The sequence below is a fragment of the Callorhinus ursinus genome, unplaced genomic scaffold, assembly GCF_003265705.2.
Source record: "Callorhinus ursinus isolate GAN/ISIS: 27379988/994484 unplaced genomic scaffold, GSC_fseal_2.0 scaffold1, whole genome shotgun sequence".
Taxonomy (NCBI): domain Eukaryota; kingdom Metazoa; phylum Chordata; class Mammalia; order Carnivora; family Otariidae; genus Callorhinus; species Callorhinus ursinus.
Genome location: NW_027397063.1, coordinates 6,139,036 through 6,160,359, shown reverse-complemented (window position 1 = coordinate 6,160,359; position 21,324 = coordinate 6,139,036). Strand labels below are relative to the sequence as shown.

General features: G+C 39.7%; 1 protein-coding gene across 3 annotated transcripts in view; it reads right to left on the bottom strand.

Annotated features, from left to right (window-relative positions):
- Positions 1-21,324, bottom strand: part of KRTAP8-1 (keratin associated protein 8-1) — a 47,823-nt gene that overhangs the window by 18,094 nt on the left and 8,405 nt on the right. For 2 of the 3 annotated variants that reach the window (XM_073894492.1, XM_073894530.1), the window contains one exon: positions 14,215-14,367. The gene's annotated coding sequence lies outside the window, so the exon portion shown is untranslated. Of the gene's footprint in view, positions 1-12,178; positions 12,288-14,214; positions 14,368-21,324 lie in introns of those variants that run through there. The other variant, XR_012378804.1, reaches the window with a different exon arrangement.

The following is a 21,324-nucleotide window of genomic DNA, read 5'->3' as shown; positions in this document are numbered from 1 at the left end:
CTCTTTAAATCCTCTGTTTATAAACTCCTCCCAAGACAGAGCTAGACTAAAAAAGCTTTGGCAACAATGTGAACACCTCTCCAGAGTCTTAAAATTCTCTCCCTATGCCGTTCAAAAACACGGGTATACCCACGGCTCAATGGGTGTGAAGTTTCTTTTGGAGCGAAGAAAAATATTTGGAACTAGAGGTGGCGATTGCAAAACACCGCAAATGTAATGTACTAAATGCCGCAACGTTGTTCACTTTAAGATGGTTCGTTTTATTTTATGTGAATTTCACTTCAAGAATTTTGTTTTCTTTTTTAGTTTTTAGTTTTTAGTTTTTAAAACATTGATACATGTAACCATCAGAGCAAGTCTTTTTACAGAGGCTGCAGGGACACCAAATAATAGGATGGTTGTGGATCCTCTACTGGTAATTTCATGTATTTTATTTATGAGCATCTTCCTTGTTAATGCATTTTTTTCCCCCTATGGATAACATACAATCTTTGTTGTAAATCATCTTGAACACTGCCAAGCTGATTTGTGGAGTTGCCACACCGGGGCTGAGTGGAATGATGCTCAATTTCAAAGTCACATTGTACCGTGCTTGCTTCTTACTGACTCCTAGTAAAACAAGCTTGGATGCTGTGATCCATTATGAAATGCCAGTTATATTTAAGGATGCAACACTTGTTTCTGCTCACATTTTGCCTTGTGTGACCATTTCTCGTGACGAAGGTAAACCAGAAAGAATCTGAGCTCAGCAAAGCTAAGTCTATTCCGTTCCAGTTCAACTGTTTAGGAAATAGCCTTGTTTTATGGGTGAATAAGGGTCTAGATTCTCTGAAAGTAGAAAAAGAAAATGTCATCAATATCAACTCTTTTTGCTTATTCTCTCCTTAATAGACAATCATAGAGTCCAACAGGCAAAACTAATTATTTCAGTCAGACATCTCCCTCTCTCTATTAAGATGTCACTCTCTCAGTTTCTTTGAGAGAAGAACTTTTTACATGCAACGACATGGATAGAGCTAGAGGATACAATGCTAAGCTAAATAAGTCATCAAAGACAAATACCATATGATCTCACTCATTTGTGGAATTTAAGAAACAAAACAACTGAAAAAAGGGGGAGGAAAAAAAAGAGAGGGGCAAACCAAGAAACAGCCTCCTAACTATAGAGAACAAACTGATGGCTACCCGTGGGGAGGAGGATGCGGGATGGGGGAAATACATGATGGGGATTAAGGAGTGCTCTTGTGATGAGCACGGGGGTTGCATGGAAGTGTTGAATCACTGTGTTATACATCTGAAACTAATATTACACTGTATGGTCACGAACTGGAATTTAACACTTAAAAAAAGAAGAACTTTTTACAGATCATTTTCCATAAGTAAGTATGGTTTCTTTTATTCTACAAACTGATTACACGTTGTGAAAGTGTATAGTTGGAGAGACTCAAAAGATAACGTCTATTTCCAAATTCAGTTTTTAACAAAAGGAATGATTTAAAGTGATGAGAAGCTGTGTCTTCAAGGGTCCAAATTATGTAAACTCTACATCAGCCAATCCAGAAAACGTGAACTATGTCTGTGAGGTGACTGCCCTCATTTTAACGCGACAGTTGAGGGGTTGCTGGAAAAATCGAACTGCTGATTCTCCCATCCAATGCCTTTGGAACCTGTAATTTGGATCTACTGCCACCTGGTGGCAGTGGTACTTCAGCTACTCCGTCTGAGCTGCAGGACCAGACTTGCCCGGGTTCTCAAATAACCAAGGGGCAGAATAAACGTTCTCAAGAACTTGTTTGAAATTTGGATTTCCAGAGCAATCCTCTCCCACTACTATGATGAGATTCTGGAAATCAGTATTTTTAATGAGAATCTCAGGTGATTCTCATGAATAAATCATCCTGATAAATTCCGAGCCAACTTTTCATGAGATTTCAAGGAATTTGTCTTTACTTGGCTCTGTGAAATCGCCCCGAGCTGCTTATCTCCCGTGGACAGGCGTGTTCGGTGCCAGTCACAGGTGGCCTGTTTCCTTTTGCTCTGGGTGACAGAGATAATTAAAGAAAAAAACCTTCGTTTGTCTTTTCCATTCCCCTGTGTTCTGTTTCTTTTCTCAGGACGTACCTGAATAGAAAGGGAAGTAAACCCACCAGAGCTGAGCCATGAATTTGTTCCCCACCCCCTCCTCCTTTTGTTTGTTTTCCCCAGAGAAAAATTCCCAGCCAAGTATTTGATCGTTATTTGTTTTTATTCTAAATATTAGTAATAATCAATATTCATGGAAGTCTTACTCTGTGCTAGGTTCTTTCCTGAACACTTCACATGTACTATTTATTTATGTTTTATCACTGTAAATAGTGACAGGATTTACTATGCACTTTTCTAAGCACTTAGCAAATGTTAATTCATTTCATTTTTACAGTGATCTTATGATGTGGGTATTGTGATATTTCATAAGAACACTGAGGACAGAGAGCTTAAATAAATTGTTCACTGTCACATGGCTAATAAGCAGAATCAAGCGACAAAGCCAGGCTCTTAACTGCTTTGCTGAACTGCCTTTGATATGTCATTAATACTTGAAAGGGCTTCAGCTTATAAAGTGCCTGAGATCACTTTGTTATTTTCTTGAAGAACACATCAATGAAGAAAGGCTAGTTTTGCTGCTGTAACAAACCACCCCAAATGTCAATGCTTGTTAAGATCAGAGGCATTTTTTTTAAAGATTTTATTTATTTATTTATTTATTTATTTATTTATTTATTTATTTATTTGACAGAGAGAGTGAGAGAGCACAAGCAGGGGGAGCAGTAGAAGGAGAGGGAGAAGGAGGCTTCCTCTGAGCAAGGAGCCCGATGCGGGGCTCGATCCCAGAACCCTGGGATCATGACCTGAGCCAAAGGTAGATGCTCAACCATCTGAGCCACCGAGGCGCCCCAAGATCAGAGGCATTTATTTCATGCCCACGGTACACATCTGGTGGGTGGGTGTCTGGGACAGACATGATTCTCATTCACAGACGTGAGCTGACAGAGGCTTCATTATCTAAAAGTGTGCAAGTCAGTGACTTTTATATTCACAGAGTTGTGCAACCTTTCCATTTCACAACTATCCAATTTCAGGACATTTTCCTCATCCCATCATGACAAAAAGAAATCTCAGAACCATTAAAAGTCACTCCCCATTCACACCAAGTTCTGTCTCTATGATTTACCTATTTTGGGCATGTCACATAAATTTAGTCATATAATATGTAGCCTTCTGTGTCTGACTTCTTTCTCTTCGCATGTTTTCAAGTTTCCATGTTACAGCATGAATAGGTATTTCATTTCCTTTTATGGCTAAATAGCATTCCACTGTAGGGGTAGTCCACATTTTGTTTATTCATTCATCAGTTGACAGACATTTAGGTTGTTTCCAGTTTTGGGCTACTCTGAAAAATGCTGCCATGAACATTCATGTACAAATGATTTTAACATGTCAAAACTCGAGCTCTTAATTTTCTCCGACACACTTATTCCTTTCATGGTCTTTCCTATCTCAGAAAATAACATTGTCATCTGATTGCTCAGAATAAAAACTTAATTCCTTTCTTCATTATAATTCTTTCATCCAACCTGTCAGCTCTGTCTCCAAAATACATCCCAAATTCATTCCCACTTCTCCTTTCTCACCTGCTGTCACCTAGCCGAGCTGCCACCTCTACCCAGGACTCTTGCATCCTCGCTGGGTCCCATTCTCCCACGTTCACTCTCCTGCCACAGGATTTTTCCTTAAACATCAGCAGTGGGACATTTTCAAACTAAGGTGTGTTTTACCCTTGTTCAAAACCCGTCAGTGATTTCCCGTTGCTCTTAGGGAAACAAAATTCAAACTTCTTACGTGGTCCGCTTCTTTCAACCTTCCGACCTCACTTCATATTACTCTCCTCCCGTCCTGTGACCCAGCCACAATGGTCTCCTTCCTCACTTCTTCCTCACTAGAATGCCCTGATGGTAGGCACTTTGTCTTACGTGTGCCTAACTGACACATAGTTGAAACTCATTAGTCTATGTTAATTTCTTGAATGAAGGAATCAGTGAGATGGTTGTTGGAGTGTGCCATCAAAGATGAGTCTGATATCAAGAGGTGGAGGCTTAAAGGTATTTAGGAAGAAGGGATATCATAGGCAAAGGCAGAGCAGGAGTGTCTGGGTTTGTTTGGGGATCGGTGAGCTGATCCATTCAGATGGAGGACTGCACTATGTAGGGAAGTTAAGGAGAAAATTCTGACAAATGAGTGCCAGAGTTAGAGAAGGGATAGCCTTACGTGCATGACAGGCGTGGGGATAGATAAAGAGCAGTTACTAAAGGATTTAAGTGAGAAAATGATGTGATTAGGGCTGCCTTCTTGTGAATGATAGGTTGCAGGAGAGAGCTACGGAGCGAGGGACATCTACTAGTATTCTCTTGAATTGTTTAATTCAAAAAATAATTGAGAATCTGAATTAAGCTGGTGACAATAAAAATGGGGATAAGAAGACAGACTTGAGTGACATTGTAGAGGAGAACCATATAGGACTTAATTAGCAATGAATAAGACGTCACCGTGAAGGAAAGAAAGGAAACCAGAGCCTCACTCCTGGCACAGGACAAGTACACTTCGAGTAATGGCAATAGGAAAATCAGGAGGAAGGTGCTAATTCTGAGGAGTCACTTGTGCCAAGGAAGTTATAGAGGCATATCTCAGAGATAGTGCAGGTTCAGTTCCAGACCACCGCAGTACAGAGAATATTCCAGTGAGTCCAATGAATTTTTTGGTTTCCCAGTGCATATAAAAATTATGTTTATACTATACTGCAGTCCATTAAGTGTTAAATAGCATTTTGCCTACAAAAACAATGTACGCACCTTAATTAAAAAATATTTTATTGCTAAAGAATGCTAACCATCAGGGGCACGTGGGTGGCTCAGTCGGTTAAGCAGCTGCCTTCAGCTCAAGTCATTATCCCAGGGTCCTGGGATGGAGCCCCGAGTCGGGCTCCCTGCTCTGCGGGAAGCCTGCTTCTCCCTCTCCCTCTGCCTGCCACTCCACCTGCTTGTGCTCTCCCTCTCTCTATCTCTATCAAATAAATAAATAAAATCTTTAAAAAAAATGCTACCCATCATCTGAGCTTTCTGCAAGTTGTAATCCCTGATCACAGATCATCATAAATATAACGATAATGAACAAGTTTGAAATATTGTGAGAATTAACAAAATGTGGCACAGGGACACAAAGTGAGAAAATGCTGGTAGAAAATTGGAGCTGATAGATTCACTCAACACAAGGCTGCCACCAACCTTCAATGTATAAAAAAATACAATGTCTGTGGACCGCAATAAAGTGAGGCGGGCCTGTAATTAAACGTTGAAAATAAACAGGAACCGCTTAGAAGAAAAAAAGCTAGATGGAACAATTGGGCCTTCATCTTCCTGAAGGTCATAGTTCAAACATGGTTGGTGAATCCGATCCACCGGATAAAAGAGAAAGACTGAGAATAGAACGTTGGGAACACATCCCCAGTGGGATGTGGACCAAGGGGACTCAGAGATGTCAGTAAACAAAACCCAGAGAATAGCAGGGGAGGGACATTCACAAAGGCACTGTAACAAGTGGGAAAGTTTGTGGTCGGAAAAGTCAATGGCACCTGACATCACAAGAGTCAAGGAGGATGAGGATTGAGACCACTTCACTGAATTTGGCAAAAAAAAGTTATTAATGACCTATGAGGAAAAACATGCAGTAAAAGAGAGGGGGAGAATCTGCACTGCAAGTGATTAAGAACGGCAGGACTGGGGCGCCTGGGTGGCTCAGTCGGTTAAGCGGCTGGCTTCGGCTCAGGTCATGATCCCAGGGTCCTGGGATGGAGCCCCACGTCTGGCTCCCTGCTCGGCGGAGAGCCTGCTTCTCCCTCTCCCTCTGCCTGCCGCTCTGCCTGTTTGTGCTGTCTCTCTATCTGTCGAATAAATAAATAAAATCTTTAAAAAAAAAAGATGCATCTCTTTAAAAAAAAAAAAAGAATGGCAGCACTAATCTTATTTTTTTTTACTTTATATATTCTCTAGAGAGATTGCTTCTCGGCCTTTTGGCTAAGATCAAGTGTATATATTTTCTAGAGAGAGAACACGCATGTGAGGGTGGGGAGGAGCAGAGGGAGAGAGAGAGACTCTTAGGCAGACTCCGTGCTCAGCGCAGAGCCCCATCCGGAGCGGGCTCAATCCCATGACCCTGAGATCATGACCTAAGCTGAAATCAAAAGTTGGACGTTTAACCGACTGAGCCACCCAGGTGCTGCCCGGCAGCACTAATTTTAAAAAGAACTAATAAATGTAGACTATCCTTCACAAATGATTCTCAAGGCAGGGAAGAAAAATAACGAGAAAAGATAGCCCAGACGGTAGAAGGATCAAGCAGTATTTCTGCTATTTGTTGGGTTTTTTATATATATAATGTAAGAAATCTGAATGTTAGAAACATTAGTCCAACTCCTGCATTTTATACACAAGGAAAGCGAGATTCGGGAAAGAAAGCAATGTATGCATGTTGCATTGTCAGTGTTGATTTGAGCCTAAAATCAAAAAGTCTTTGTCCTTGTCCATTGCAGACTTGAATCCAACCAATTTCTCGGAAAAATAATTCGTTCCTTTTCTGCACCTGACCTCCTGTGGTGGGCAAACTTCAGGTGGCTGCCATGACCACTGGCTCTTGATATTCACGCTTTTGAGAAATACTTCTGAGTGTGTGTGGGGCCTGGGACTTGTGTAGAATAGAATGAATAAAATATGACAAATGTGTAGAATACGACGAATAGAATGGATAGAATATGATGTCATGTAATGATGGTGACAGGACATCACTTCTGTGGTTTTATGACAAAAGACTGTAACATCTGTCTTGCTGAGAGACTCTCTCCCTTGTTGCTTTGGTGAAAACGAGGTTGCTGTTGCTGAGACCCACAGGGCAGGAAACTGGAGTCAGTGTCCAGCCAGCAGCCAACAAAAGAATCTAAGGCCCTCAGTCCAATGGCTGCCAGGAATTGAATTCGACCAACAACCACGTGAGCTTGGAAGTGGGTCCTTCTCTAACCAAGCCTTGGGATGAGAATGCGACCCCAGCAGACACCCTGGTTGCAGCTTTCAGATGGGACCCTGAAACACAGAACCAGCAAAGCTATGCCCACAATCCTGACCCAGGGAACCTGGGATAATAACAGTGTGTTGTGGTGGTGGTGCTGTTACACAGCAAGAGCACACTAATCCGCACTTCTTCCACACACACACACACAGATCCAGTCTGTCACTGACCCAACAGCCTCTGAAATGTATGCAAATCAGTTCACATTTCTCCACCTCCACCATAACCAGCCACCAACAGGCATTATCTTTCTGCTCTTTACTCACTGCTTCGCGCTTGAGGTGAGTTACTTTTCAGCACCCTGCTTGGCACAAGGAAGAAAGGGCATAGGCCAGCTCACCCATTTGCTCCTAGATAACTGTCCTCCTCACCCTTGCACCAGGTTATCAAAATTGCTCCCACCTGTCTCAGCAGTCCAGCACACAGCCAGCCCTGACCACTTTCTCCCTTTGTAGAATTCCATATTTCTCCTCTCCTCTGATGGCAATCTTTTTATTTTTTCAGGATTGTTCTGATTTGTCCTTTTCTTAAAAAAAAAAAAAATAGCTTTTCAGGGCACCTGGGTGGCTCAGTCAGTTAAGCATCTGACTCTTGATTTTGGCTCAGATCGTGATCTCAGGGTCATGAGATCGAGCCCCGTGTCAGGCTCTGTGCTGAGCATGGAGTCCACTTAAGATTCTCTCCCTCTCCCTTTCCCTCTGCCCTTCCCCAGCTCACACACACACACACACACACACACACTCTCTCTCTCTCTCTCTCTCTCTTTTTCACTCTCTCTCTCTAAAAAAAAAAATCTTTTCTGTCATTTCTAGGGATGTGGAGGAGTAGGAGGTAGGCATCTGTGTGTAGTCTGTCGTTTTGTTTCAAAACCCCTTCCAGAAGAATTTTTACTATATTATGCTGCCTCCCCCACAATCCGTTTATAGATATTTTTCTTAGAACTAAATTCTGGCAGGGATTTTTCATAATGGTTCCGGCAAGTGCTATGCAACCACTGCAAATTATATTTATGATGAATATTTAATGGCACTGTCAATCTCACACTGCAATGATAAGTAATAAGACAGTATGAAAACTGTATATTGAGTTTTCCTCCTCCTTGAAACACAATTTTAAGCCATATGATGTCCACAAGAATATCCACAAGAAAATAGAAAAGGGGGGCCGCTGGGAATGGGACCTTGGGAAAGCCCTAGGAGACTGAGAGGAGAAGTAGAGAGAGGGAAAGCTGATGCGAAAAGGTGGGGGGAGGGGCACTAAATAAGACTGGAAATCTTGGAAGGCTTCCTGGAGTAGGATACAAGGGAGCTGATTCTTAAAAGAACTAGAAGGGAGCCTGAAGAGAAAGGACCTAAGAGAATTGTGCAAAGGAACAAGAGATCAAGGGATCAATGGAGGAAAAAGGAACATAAGAAAAGTGATGCAAATGTTAAGCGTTGAGACACTGGTATCACAGAGCCTGACCCACACAAGGGCCCGATAGCAATTTTTAAAATATATTAACAAGCTGGTGCTAATTGACTAGTAAAGAAAAATGGCTCTGAATATAATCAATATTGTAACATTTTGATAGCAGCCAAACAGGTGATGCCGATGCTGAACTTTCTAGGAGACTGTCCTAAAGCCCACTGCCCTCTTCAGACAGAGCCATCATCACAGACCCCACTCAGAGGAACCAAGGCATCAGGCAGCCTCCAGGCAACATGCTGCACGCATGAGTCACCTAACACTGAACCAGCCCTGATCTCCGTGTCCCAGTATCTCTGGAGGCATCATATAGACTGTAGTACCAGGAAATGTTAGCTCCCCAAAAGCAATCCATAAATCCTTACCAAATACCTTTAATTTAACTCAGCTAGGTTTCTGAGTCCCTATTCTACCTGTGAGAGCAGAGATTGTCTGAGTACAGTTATCCTGGTGTTGCCTCTCGCTATCCCTCCTCCTGTTTTTCTCCCTTCCTCAGTTAGTGAACAACATAGCATGGGCTTTAGACAGGAACTGAAAGATACCTGTTGGCTCATTTAGTCTGAGAATATCCAATTTCCCCAAGAGGAGAAACAAACTAATTTAAAAAAACAACAGAGGCGCCTGGGTGGCTCAGTTGGTTAAGCGGCTGTCTTTGGCTCAGGTCGTGATCCCAGAGTCCTGGGATCGGGCCCCACATCAGGCTCCCTGCTCAGCGGAAGCCAGCTTCTCCCTCTCGTCTGCCTGTCGCTCACCCCGCTTGTGTTCACTTGCTCTCGCTCTCTCTCTGTCAAATAAAGAAAATATTTAAAAACAACAACAACAACAACAACAACAACAAAAGGGTGTCTGGCTGGCTCAGTCAGTAGAGCATGTCACTCGATCTCGGGGTTGTGAGTTTGAGCCTCACTTTGGGTATAGAGATTACTTTAAAAATGAAAATTAAAAAAAGGCAACAAATTATCAGAGTTCCTAAATGTCACAAACAGTGGGCTCTAGACTACCTTGCAGGGACTGGTCTTCTGACTCTGCATTCTTTCATACAGGAATCAATAGAACACTCTTGTCAGGGCACACAACTCTATCAAACCCGTAAGAATTTTCTTACACCAGGCTTGACGCCCTCCATAAAATTGAAGTTTGACAGAAAAATTTGGAGACAACTTCACAATCAGCAGTGAATAAGTAAAGGCCTATTCTAAAGAATCATTAAAAGATTAAAAAATAAGTTTTGGTCCTATGATTCAAAAGAAAAATAATCATTAAATGTATTTATTGATACAGTAAACAAATATTGACTCAGCATTCTTTGTGTACAAAGTACTTTCCTAGTCACTGTTGAGAATATCAAGATTAAAAGGTACAGTCACAGTTTCAAAGAAATTTGTGAGTGGGGGCAGGGGGGGGGAAATGAAGGAGATAGATCAAAATTGTGTTATTATATAAGAGCACCAAGTGCCATTAGGGAGAAAATTCACTGGTCTGGGTTGAAAGTGGGTTGGATAAAAGTCAGATTAGATACTTGAGATTCATGAAAATAGTTTGCAGAAGGGGCAGTGAAGGAAGACATGATGACAACCGTGATATAAATAAAAATAAAATAAAATAAAATATCACTTCTGTAAGATAGAGACTCACAAGTAGCAACTCTAGTCATGAACAATGAAAAACTCTATCTTTGAAATGACACTAATAGTTGGATTAATGAACCCACAGAGGAACAAAGTATTAATATGAAGCCTGAAGAACCAAGCTGCCTTCCTGGGTCTAACAGAGAACTGAGACATCTCCTCACCAATAAAACCATACTTACTTTTAACTAGTCCCAGGCAAGTTGCCCAAATGTTTTTGAGATATAGGCTGTTTTCGTCTTTTCTTTGCTGAGCACTATCTCATGACATAGACGGAAAATAGAACTATTCCTACCCAGAGTCTGAGCACTGGATTAATATATTAAAACCTTTGGAGACATCTTCAAAAACCTATAAAATTCAGATTATTCCCTTAAGCAAGGAAGCGGAAATGCTTCATATCACTATTTCATTGGTCAGGAAGAAAGGTAGAGATAGAAGTTAAAAAAAAAAAAAGCTAAAATTGTATTTGTCAGGATGAAGGCCTGGATTTTCTAATTTCTTTTTTTTTTTTTTAATTTACGTATTTGTTTGAGAGAGAGAGAGAGCAGAGGAGGGGCAGGAAGAAGGAGAGAGAATCTGAAGCAGAATCCCTGCTGAGCATGGAGCCTGACACTGGGCTCGATCTCACAACCCCAAGATCATGACCTGAGCCGAAACCAAGAGTCGGATGCTTAACTGACTGAGCCACCTGGATTTTCTAATTTCTAATAATTATGCCTTTTCCTTCTGAACACAAACAACCTGCTGGTGTATTTGGAGCAGCAGTAGAGTTCACATAGACTCGAGAAGTCTGTTCTGACAGACTCATTATTACTAATATTAAAATGGGCACCAATAATAATAACAAAAAATGGTGATTTATTGAACACAATATGTCTGGCACTCTTCTCAGTGGTTGGCACGCATTATTTCTTCTGACCTTCACAAAATCCCTGGGAGGTACGTACTATTATTATTCCCACAGTGCAGGTGAGGACATGAAGGAACACAGAGGTAAAATAATTTGCGCAGGGTTCCATAGCTCTTACGCATCAGAGCCCGAAGTTGAACCCAAGCAGTCTGAGGGAATGACAAAAAGAAGTGGTGGCATAAGCAAGAGTCTAAAAAAATTGTATTTTAGAACAAAATCAAGGTTAAAATTTGAGTTGGGTCACGTGAATCTGTATTTTGTATTATGACTTTATTGCACTTTTTAGCAGTAAACAGTGGTTTAGAAAGAAGGGATAGAAGGTAGTAGGGATTTGTGGATCCCCTAAGTCTGAATTCTAGTGACAAAGGAGTTAAGGATGGCAAGAGAGGCTGGGCTACCTCAGAAAGCCTTATTAAATCAAAACAAAACAGATGAACATAGGGGAAGGGAAGGAAAAATAAAATAACATGAAAATTGAGAGTGAGGCAAACCGTAAGAGATGCTAAACTCTAGGAAATAAACTGAGGGTTGGTGGAGGGGAGGTGGGTGGGGAGAAGGGAATAATTGGGTGATGGGCATTAAGGAGGGCACTTGATATAAGGAGCATTGGGTGTTATATGCAATTGATGAGTCACTAAATTCTACCTCTGAAACTAATAAAAAAAAGGCTAATTAAATTGGGTAACAATGGAACCTAGATAAAACTGATTCGACAGGTAAATACGTAGGGAAGAAGAAAATAGCCTTCTTTCAAGGTGCAACTTTCATAGAAGTACTTGTGAGTGACTAATAATGTCATCATTGGGAAAGCAAAATGGCACAACTCTCATGGAGGATGATTTCGCACTTTTTAGCAAAATTTTACATGCATTAATTTTTTGACTCAGAGATTTCTTTTTAAGCATCCATCCCAATGATGTAATGACAAAAATTAGAAATGACATATGCACAAAGCTATTCATTGCATCATTATTTGTGAAGGTAAAATATTGGAAACAACCTGCATACTTACCAATAATACACTGCTTGATAAATTATGCTTCATCCATCTAATTGGGTAGTAGGCAGCTCTAAAGTGGACAGAGTAAGATCTCTATGTTCTCATAGGGAGTTATATCCAAAATTCACTAAGCAGAAGAAGATCAGTGCAGACTATTAGCATTATGCTACATTTTGGGTAACAAACGGGGACTTACAAGGCTTTATCCATATTTGCTTACAATTTTTTTTTTTAAAGAAACAGTGGAAACAAAGAGAGAACATAAAAAATTACCAATAGGACAAGGAGAACAGGAGACAGGAGACAGGATATACCTAATTTTATAGTGTTGACTTTCAAATCAGGTAACAATTTTAATAAATTTTAAAAATTAAATCAAAAGAAAAAAGCAATCTGAAAATTGAAAACAATGTGAAAGAAATGAATCCAACTAAATGTCAGGTGGGTGGTATAACAGAATTGTTTCAAGTGAAGCTAACATACAGAATTTGGGCCGTGCATCCCTAGAAGTATAATATCTTAAAGTGGGAAGAAATATCAAGAGCCCTTAAATTGTATTCAACAATCTTAGTGTTAGTACCAATATTTGTTTTGTTATTTTGAAACTATTATAAGTATACTATAAGACTATAACGGGGCGCCTGCGTGGCTCAGTCTGTTAAGCATTCAATTCCTGATTTCAGGTGAGGTCATAAACTCAGGGTTGTGAGATCAAGCCCCACATCAGACTCCACACTGAGTATGGAGCCTACTTAAGATTCTCTCTCTCCTTCTGCCCCTCTCCTTCTCCCCCTTCAAATAAATAAATAAATCTTTAAAAAAAAAAAAGAATATAAACTTAAAAACTAAGATTTTCAGCCTAAGAGGAGGAGAAAAACTTAAAAACCAAAGAAATGGGACACCTGGGTGGCTCAGTCGGTTGGGCGGCTGCCTTCAGCTCAGGTCATGATCCCATTGTCCTGGGATTGAGCCCTGCATGGGGCTCCTTGCTTGGCAGGGAGCCTTCTTCTCCCTCTCCCTCTGCCTGCCACTCCCCCTGCTTGTGCTCTCTCTTTCTCTCTCTGACAAATAAATAAATAAAAAATCTTTAAAAAAAAACTAAAGAAATTAAATAAACCCCTTAAATTTGGATTAGAAATATCAGAAAGAAATCATTACTTATTTTTCTCTTTAAAAAATATTTCCTGGTTCTGTCTACTAAAAATGTCTACAATGACAACTCAATAGCAGTGAGGACCCATAGCATCCAAATTGTGTGCTCTTAGCACCATTTTGTATCAAAAAGAAAGAAATTCTAAGGGAAATGACATTCCAGGTCCAGAGCAGCAAATGTACAAAATGAGCCTGAGACATCAGTCCCACAGGGAAGGGGTGGGAAGGAAAGGAGAGTGGAGGGGAAAGAAAAAAAGGAATAATCTAACCAAGCCTCTAAATCAGGTTTTTCACCTTTGGCACTATTGACATTTGGGGGCCAATTATTCTTTGTGTGGGGGCTGTGTTGTGTTTTGCAGGATGTTTACTTAGCAGTATTCTTGGCCCCTACTTATTAGATGCCAGTAGCACCTCTTTATCCAAGTTGTGATGATCCAAACTGTCTCCAAACATGGCCTAAAGTTTCAGAAAAGTCTAAATTATCCCAGTTTAGAACCACTACTTTAGATCTAACTACCATGTTTGAGTAAATACAGGACACAAAGGACCAAATTAAATGAAACACAAGGAAGCAATCAGCCAAATCCAAAATGGGTTGTCACCATACTACTTCCCATCAACAATAGATCTCTTTTGCCATCTGACTGGTTAGTGATCCGGGATCTGAACTTGAGGATCTGTTTCCTAGTGTTACTCTGGAAGCAATAGATGAGAAAAATTTGAGTACACGTTGTTCATTCGGGAAATGCAGCTAATGTTGGTAGGAAGCAGGGAAGGGATACAGAGAAGGGAAGGAAGCAAACCAGTAAATGGAACACTGGTAAGCCACTCAAGAAACAGTGCAAAACACAATCTTAAGAATTAACTGTCAGAGAGCTGAGAAAGCTGGGGGTGTTACGCACCAGCTTCCTTGCATCATTGATTAAGGACTGTGCTGCCATGTTGGTTCCTTGGAGCTCCCAACCAGCTCCCTGCAAGAGTTGAACAGCTCCCCCACAGCTCCAGGAGAAAGCACTCAGGCACAGAGATTAGAGACACTGGCAGTTGGCAACATGCTGGAGAGAGATATGAGAACATCTGTTATTTAAAGTAAAATGATTCTTGAATTTTGTTTTAAAATACTTAAGCAAAGAAAAAGTGAGGGAAGATGAGCAACAGAATATAGGAAAGTGTTAATCATTGTTGAAGCTATGATGGGTACAAGAGGTCAAGATTGTATTAGTCTCTCTAGTTTTGTGTAAGTTTGAAATTTTTCATAATAAAATTTAATACAAATAATAGCACTACCCACTGTTATATTTTATTTATTATTACAAGAACCTGTTGACTTCTGAGAATTCCATCTCTTCTCTTTCATTTGCCTTAAGTGTTGAGACTCCACAAATATTCATTAGCTTGTTCCCCTCACCATTAATAAAGTAACAGATGAAAATTACATAATTCTACATTTTTATGCTACACACAGGATTTGAATCTGATTTAAACAAGTACTTTTATTCTGACTCAACCCAAATATATAACTCCTATTAAAATATTTAGGCTAAGAGAAATATAGATGAAGAGAGTGTACTAAAAAAAAAAGAGAGAGAGAGAGAGAGAGGTACATTTATTTATGTTTATAATGTAGGAGAGGAAAATAACAAAACATTTCAGAAAGAAATTTAGAATATCAGGCACCGAAAGGAGAACTCTGTAATGCATTAATAATTTTTAATATCCTTAGGTTCTCTTTGAAAAATTGAGGCAAAATGGCATCACGTGCTATAAGAGCACTTGGACCCTTGTGTCAATGACTAGGGATCCTTTCTGAGGGGTATTTTGTATGGAGTGTGAGAAATTAAAATCAGTAGCTTACCATTAAATGGAAGATTACATTTCCTTAAAATATGTTGGCTTCTACCGATGAGTGATGAACCCTCTGAGAAATTTAAAAGTTTAACAAAATATTTTACAATGGCTTTATTTCACAAATTAGTGAATAAAAGTTAATTTAATGAATAGTCCCTCCAGAGTCAGTTATCACAGCTCCTGAGTTGTAAAAACCTGCCTTGCTCATTAAAATTTTCACTACCCTTAGTGAAAAATTCAGCAGGAACTTAGATAGGCATAATAGTGTGACATGGTATGTTTTAACATTTAAATAAAGGGGAAAGATCTTTCATTTAACTTTCTAATATTCCCAGAAACACTCTTCTGGATGTTATCTCTTAGTAGAAAAACTGATTAAGCAGTTTGACAACAGTTAATAGGTTATACTTTTTATATATTTGTCATGTACTGTTCAAGTCATTTATTCACTTTTTAAAGATTTTTTTTTTTATTCAATTGACAGAGAGAGAGAGAGAGAGAGAGAGAGAGAGACAGTGTGAGAGGGAACACAAGCAGGGTGAGTGGGGGAGGGAGAAGCAGGCTCCCCACTGAGCAGGGAGCCTGATGCGGGGCTTGATCCCAGAACCCTGGGATCATGACCTGAGCCGAAGGCAGTCGCTTAACCAACTGAGCCACTTAGGCGCCCCCATTTATTCACTTTTGAAATACTATTCTAAGAATACTGTAGTCTTATCCTTTTATTTCCTTTCAAAGGAATATGAAACTTCTAAAACATCTTTCCAAGTAAATGATTGAACTTCAAGGAGATATTAACAAATGAACCATCACATCTGTTCAAACAGGAAGCCAAAATTGGTAAGCTCTAAATCAGTTTGTAAGAAAAAAAAGAAAATCTTTCTTCTTCACATTTGGTGAAGAAATATCAAATACCAAGGTGAGAAATGACTGAAAATTTTATGTATTTCCTGCAATTTCACAATGGCTTCCAAAATCTCTGCCTCCAGACTCTCCTCTTCCTACCCACCTTTCATTTATTCAAATAGGTCTTCATAGAGCCCCACATTATTATGTTATTTGCAGGTTCAACAGCCATCATTGTTTCCTCATTGCTACTAAAGTTCAAATTTCTTGTTAGCTGCTAAGCCCCAACAGAATTCCTCCCCAGCCAGACTTTCCAAGCAAATCATGTGCTATCCCTCTTCCTTCCTTTGCACCAGGCAACCAGAATTATTACCATTTCCCTATGTGCATTACTGATTCCTGCTCTAAAAATTTAGTTCCCACCGACTCTGCTTGCTGGAAGGCCCCTTCTCTAAACTCATCTCTGCCTTTGAGATATCCCCACTTAAATTGTGATTCACTTAATTATCACTTCTAAGAAAGTAACCTGACCAACCCATCAGAATTGATTTTGCCAGGCTCTTTGGACCACTGTTAGAACAAATATACTTCTTCTGGTTTTTTGTTTTTCATTTTAAGAGGCTCCATGCCCAGTGTGGAGCCCAACGCAGGGCTTGAAGTCATGACCCTGAGATCAGGTGTTGGACGCTTAACCTACTGAGCCACCCACGCACTCCTCTTCTGGTTTTTCTTTACCTGAATTAACTATGAGCTCCTTAGAGGAAGGATTGCAGACTTTTTGCTTAGACCCACCCAGTTGTGGGTTTGCCAATGTTCCAATGAAAGGGGATTATATAACAGGAAAAAATAATTAAAATGAAAAACAGACCCACCCACCCTCTCTAGCTGAACTCTCTAAAAATAGATACCTCTGAATGATTGCTGCTTTGTTGGCTGGCTGAGGCATGTGGTGAAACTTTGGGAAAATGAGAGAATTGTGAATTAACTTACCTCACAATGGGGAGGACAGGAGGTGTCATGGAAGAGAGTGGTCAGAGGAAAGGAAGAAGCCTGGAGCAATTATGGCTGAAGAAGAAAGCAAGAAGGAAGTGGAGGAGAAGAATGCAGAGTAAGGGGTGAAAAGACGAAAACACTGGCGATGAGAAGACATCAAGTGACAACTGTAAGGGCAACCGAAACTTGGAGAAGGAGAGAATGATGAAAAGAGGGATTTGGGGAATTGCAAGATGTGCAATACAATCCCCTCCTCTTCATTCTCCATCAAATGCCTTGACATTGAAATTTGTGATAAAGTGACATCTTGCAAAACTTTGGCATTAGGTCAGCACTGGTGAGAACATAGCAGATATAAAGGAGTCCAGTTACAATGTGTTCCTGTTCAATCAGAATCACACTGTGTCTACATTGGTGTATCATTGGTTGGTTTGGGTATACATTCTCGTTAGCGGCTAAGCCCCATCAGAACTTCTCCCCACCTGACTCTGCTTCCTGGAAGACTCTATAAATTCATCTCTGCTAAAACTAGGTTTTAGATATTGTCTCACTCATTCATTACTATTAATGTCATTATCTTTATAAGATTCCTGTAGAAAATGAAACTCATTGGGTATCATCAAAGAAAAACAGTCTCTTAACTACAGGAATGAATTAATATCTGCCATCATGTTCCATCTAACATTCAGAATCCTAAGAAGCAGAATTGGGTTTGGACAGGGTCTAGTTCTATTTGGGTGGGCTGTACTTTATACCCTAGCAAAGGTCATTATTTTTTGACTCACTAAGGAATAAATAAATGAATAAAGCAAACTGGTCTGTCTTGAGTAATAATCACAACTGAGCTTAACAGAAGTTTAAGTCAGTGAGGTTTTTTTCATTACTCTATTAATAAATTTATGTTTTGTCTTCTAAGAAAACCCCAAGACACTATAGGTCCCCCATAGCCAACTCTTAATACTTACCACTTTAATCTAAAATTGCATCTCTCCTTCCTCAATAAGATTTCCATTCTCTCAGGGCCAGTTATGTATGAACAGCAAGATGTGGGATTTGGGGAATTAGCAGAGGACTCTAAATAAGTCAATTATATTGAATTAATTTATATGACCATCAAACTTTAATTGGTTAAATTTCAGTCATAGAGGAAGGGAAGAATTTGGGTGAAAATTTCATTTCAAAGGACCTTTAAAAGTGCTGTAAATCATTTCCTAGGTACTATTCCTTCCACAGTCGAGCTGACTCTGGGCATGGTCTTGTGGGAGAGAAACCTGCAATATTCTTCATTCTCTTCCGTGCCCGACTTGCAGCAGAAACTGAATTAGCCTGGTCAAAAACTTGGCTAATGAGGAATGCTGACATTTAAAATAGCATACTTGCTTCTACACTTTCAAGATTAAAAATCTTGAGACTGAGATAATAAATCCAAGATCTCACCAGATAGAGTTGAGAATTAATATGCACCATCACATTTTAGCAAAGGCTTGATCATTATATAAAGTATACACTTTCAACATACTTCTCATTATTGTCATCTAAGAGTAAATGCTTTGAAGAAAATAGATATGAAAATGATTCCTTGAGTTGTATGCAATCGGCAGGCCCAAGGTACACCACTTGAGTCAATTTAAGTGAAAAGATGTGAACACCACAGTTGCCTTACCATCTGTGACTATTTATTAGAAAACAGAAACAGGAAATCCTTACCTCCTTTAAACAGAGAAAACAGATAAAGAGGCACCTCTGAAAATTTCGAGAAGTTTGTCCTTAGTCACTCAATATTAAAGGAGATAATATCTGGATAAAGACAAGCTGGATTCTTAAGAACTATGAGTGTAGCTAATGTACTGACACCAACCATTAACTAAAAATTGATCTCTGAACCTGAGCCGGTTAGGAAAATGCTATTGCAGAGAACACATAGCCAAATGTGCTAGCTAGTCAAAGAAGCACCTTGTGCATGACCTGGGACTAAAGGTCATCAGAACCGACGGCAGCCCTGCAAAACCCGGGCCCAATGAACAGCAGCTACCACGGACATCCCACTGATGACATTAGTGATGGATTGATGAATTCAAATCCATGTTTCAGAAGGGTCACAGTGGCAGAGAGATAACAGGGTCTGAACTGGATATGCAAGGGTCAGTCTCCCTCAATCAGACACTAACTGGCCACTCTTTGCTCATCTCTAATGTGAAAATGTTAATGGTCAAATGAGATGATGGGAATTAACTATGTCTCACAAGTAGTTAAGCATAATTTGTTGTTGTCAACTACTCATAATTAATGCAGTACTCCTACAATTATGAGTGAGTTCTATAACCCGGTGAACAAAATTTCATTTGTGTTACATATTTAAGCCTCAAGGACAAAAAAAATGAGTCTTAGAATCTCATATTCAAGGTTCTAGAAAATGAGATAGGGCATAACCTAAAGAGTCACAGTCTGATAAATTTTCATCATATTAAATTAGACATGTTACCCAAAGTTAAGAATTCAAATTTTATAACCATAAAATCTAGTAAAGTTTGGTTAGTGGGTAAAATTTTAATAATATTCTTATTAAATATAATAATACTATAATAATATAAGACAAACACCACAAGGAAAATAAATGAAATTTTTATTTAGGTAGACTTTAATAACAGATTTTATGATACGAAGAGAATAAAAATAAAAATTATCTTTAAGATTTAGTTATTTCTCTCCCTTAGATTTTATTTATACAATCATAATGTACAAAATTATACTGTGTTCTTGCCAGAAAAGGGCTGTAGCACTACAGTGAGTTCTTGGAATTACACTTTAAGAGGAAAATTAATAAACACTAATGTGGTGCAGAAGGACAGAGGGCTTGAAAACACATTATATGCAGATAGATGAAAGGAACTGGGCTGTTGAGTCTAGGTTTTAAAAACAAGGAAGAAATAACGGTTACTTCCAAATAGTTATATAGCCATTATATTTACTCCCAGACAAGACAGAAATAATTGCAGGTAGCTACAGGCACATTGATCTCACCTGTTTTGAGAGTAATGAATGATATTGAGGAAGAATATGTGTGACAACATGAATGTTGTTGAAGGAATTTAAATATTAAATGAGATGAGGAGGAAAAAGTCATGCTACATCACATCCAAGGTCCCTCTCAATTCAGATTTTATGATTCTGTAACTTTTTTCTTTTACAACTCAATGTAAAACAAATACAGTATATTCCGTTGAAGTGTGGCAACAATTTACATGGTCCTTGTTTGCATTTTTTACTAGCATAGCTCTACAACTTAGAGATGAAATTGTGCTTTGGAGCTAGAAGGAAACAATCTGTCCTCTCACAAACTTAAAATATGAAAAAGAAATTATAAATCTCTCTCTCTCTCTCTCTCACTCTGACACACAAGCACACAAACACACAAAGGTGCTGCATGCTAAATGTCCCTCCATGAGATACACTCAAAGGACCCTGTCAGACTTTCCCTGCTGCAGAGTGTCACTCAGCAGCCCTACTGCTAATTAAAAATAAATGAGCCATTGTGCTCTCAGGGAGAGCAATTATCTCCTAATCCTCCTGTTTCCTTAACAATAATAAAACTTTCCCTTCTTGGGAGGGACAGGTATAGGAATAACACTTCTAGCCCCATTCATTCCCTTTGATTATCTTATTAATGAGGCTGGAATCGCAGGGAAGAATCAGTTCCTTCTTTTTTTTTTTTTTTTTTTTTAAGATTGATGTATTTATTTGAGAGAGAGAGTGGAGGGAGGGACAGAGAGAGAGGGAGGGACAGAATCGTCAAGCAGACTCCTTGCTGAGAATGGAGCCTGACGTGGGGCTCGATCCCAGGACACTGAGATCGTGACCTGAGCCAAAATCAAGAGTCCACTGCTTAACCATCTGAACCACCCAGGCGCCCTGAGAATCGGTTCCTTCTGAGCTCTGTCTTAGAACATACATACATCCTTCTCCTTTGCCATGTGGCTTTCCAGTTGCGAGATGCAGTGACTTGCGGCTGTCCAAGCCGGGAGCATTATTTGCAGGTGGTAGCCGAGAAGCATTAGAGTCCAGGTGTGGCTAGGCTGCGCTTTCTAATTTCACTTACAAGTAATAAAGCCGTGACTTTTGCTTGAATCACGATCTGTCAGCAACCTATGTTTATCTTCTGAAATTGGCTGTGTATAAGGTGGTGAGGGGAAGAGAAATGATTGATCATTTGCTTCCAAAACCCACACAAGTTTTGCCAAATGATAGGGATATAGCACATTATATGCAAACCCAGGGTGGCATTGTTGGAGTTAGCATGTTTATTTGGGAAACAGAAACATTCCCAAAAC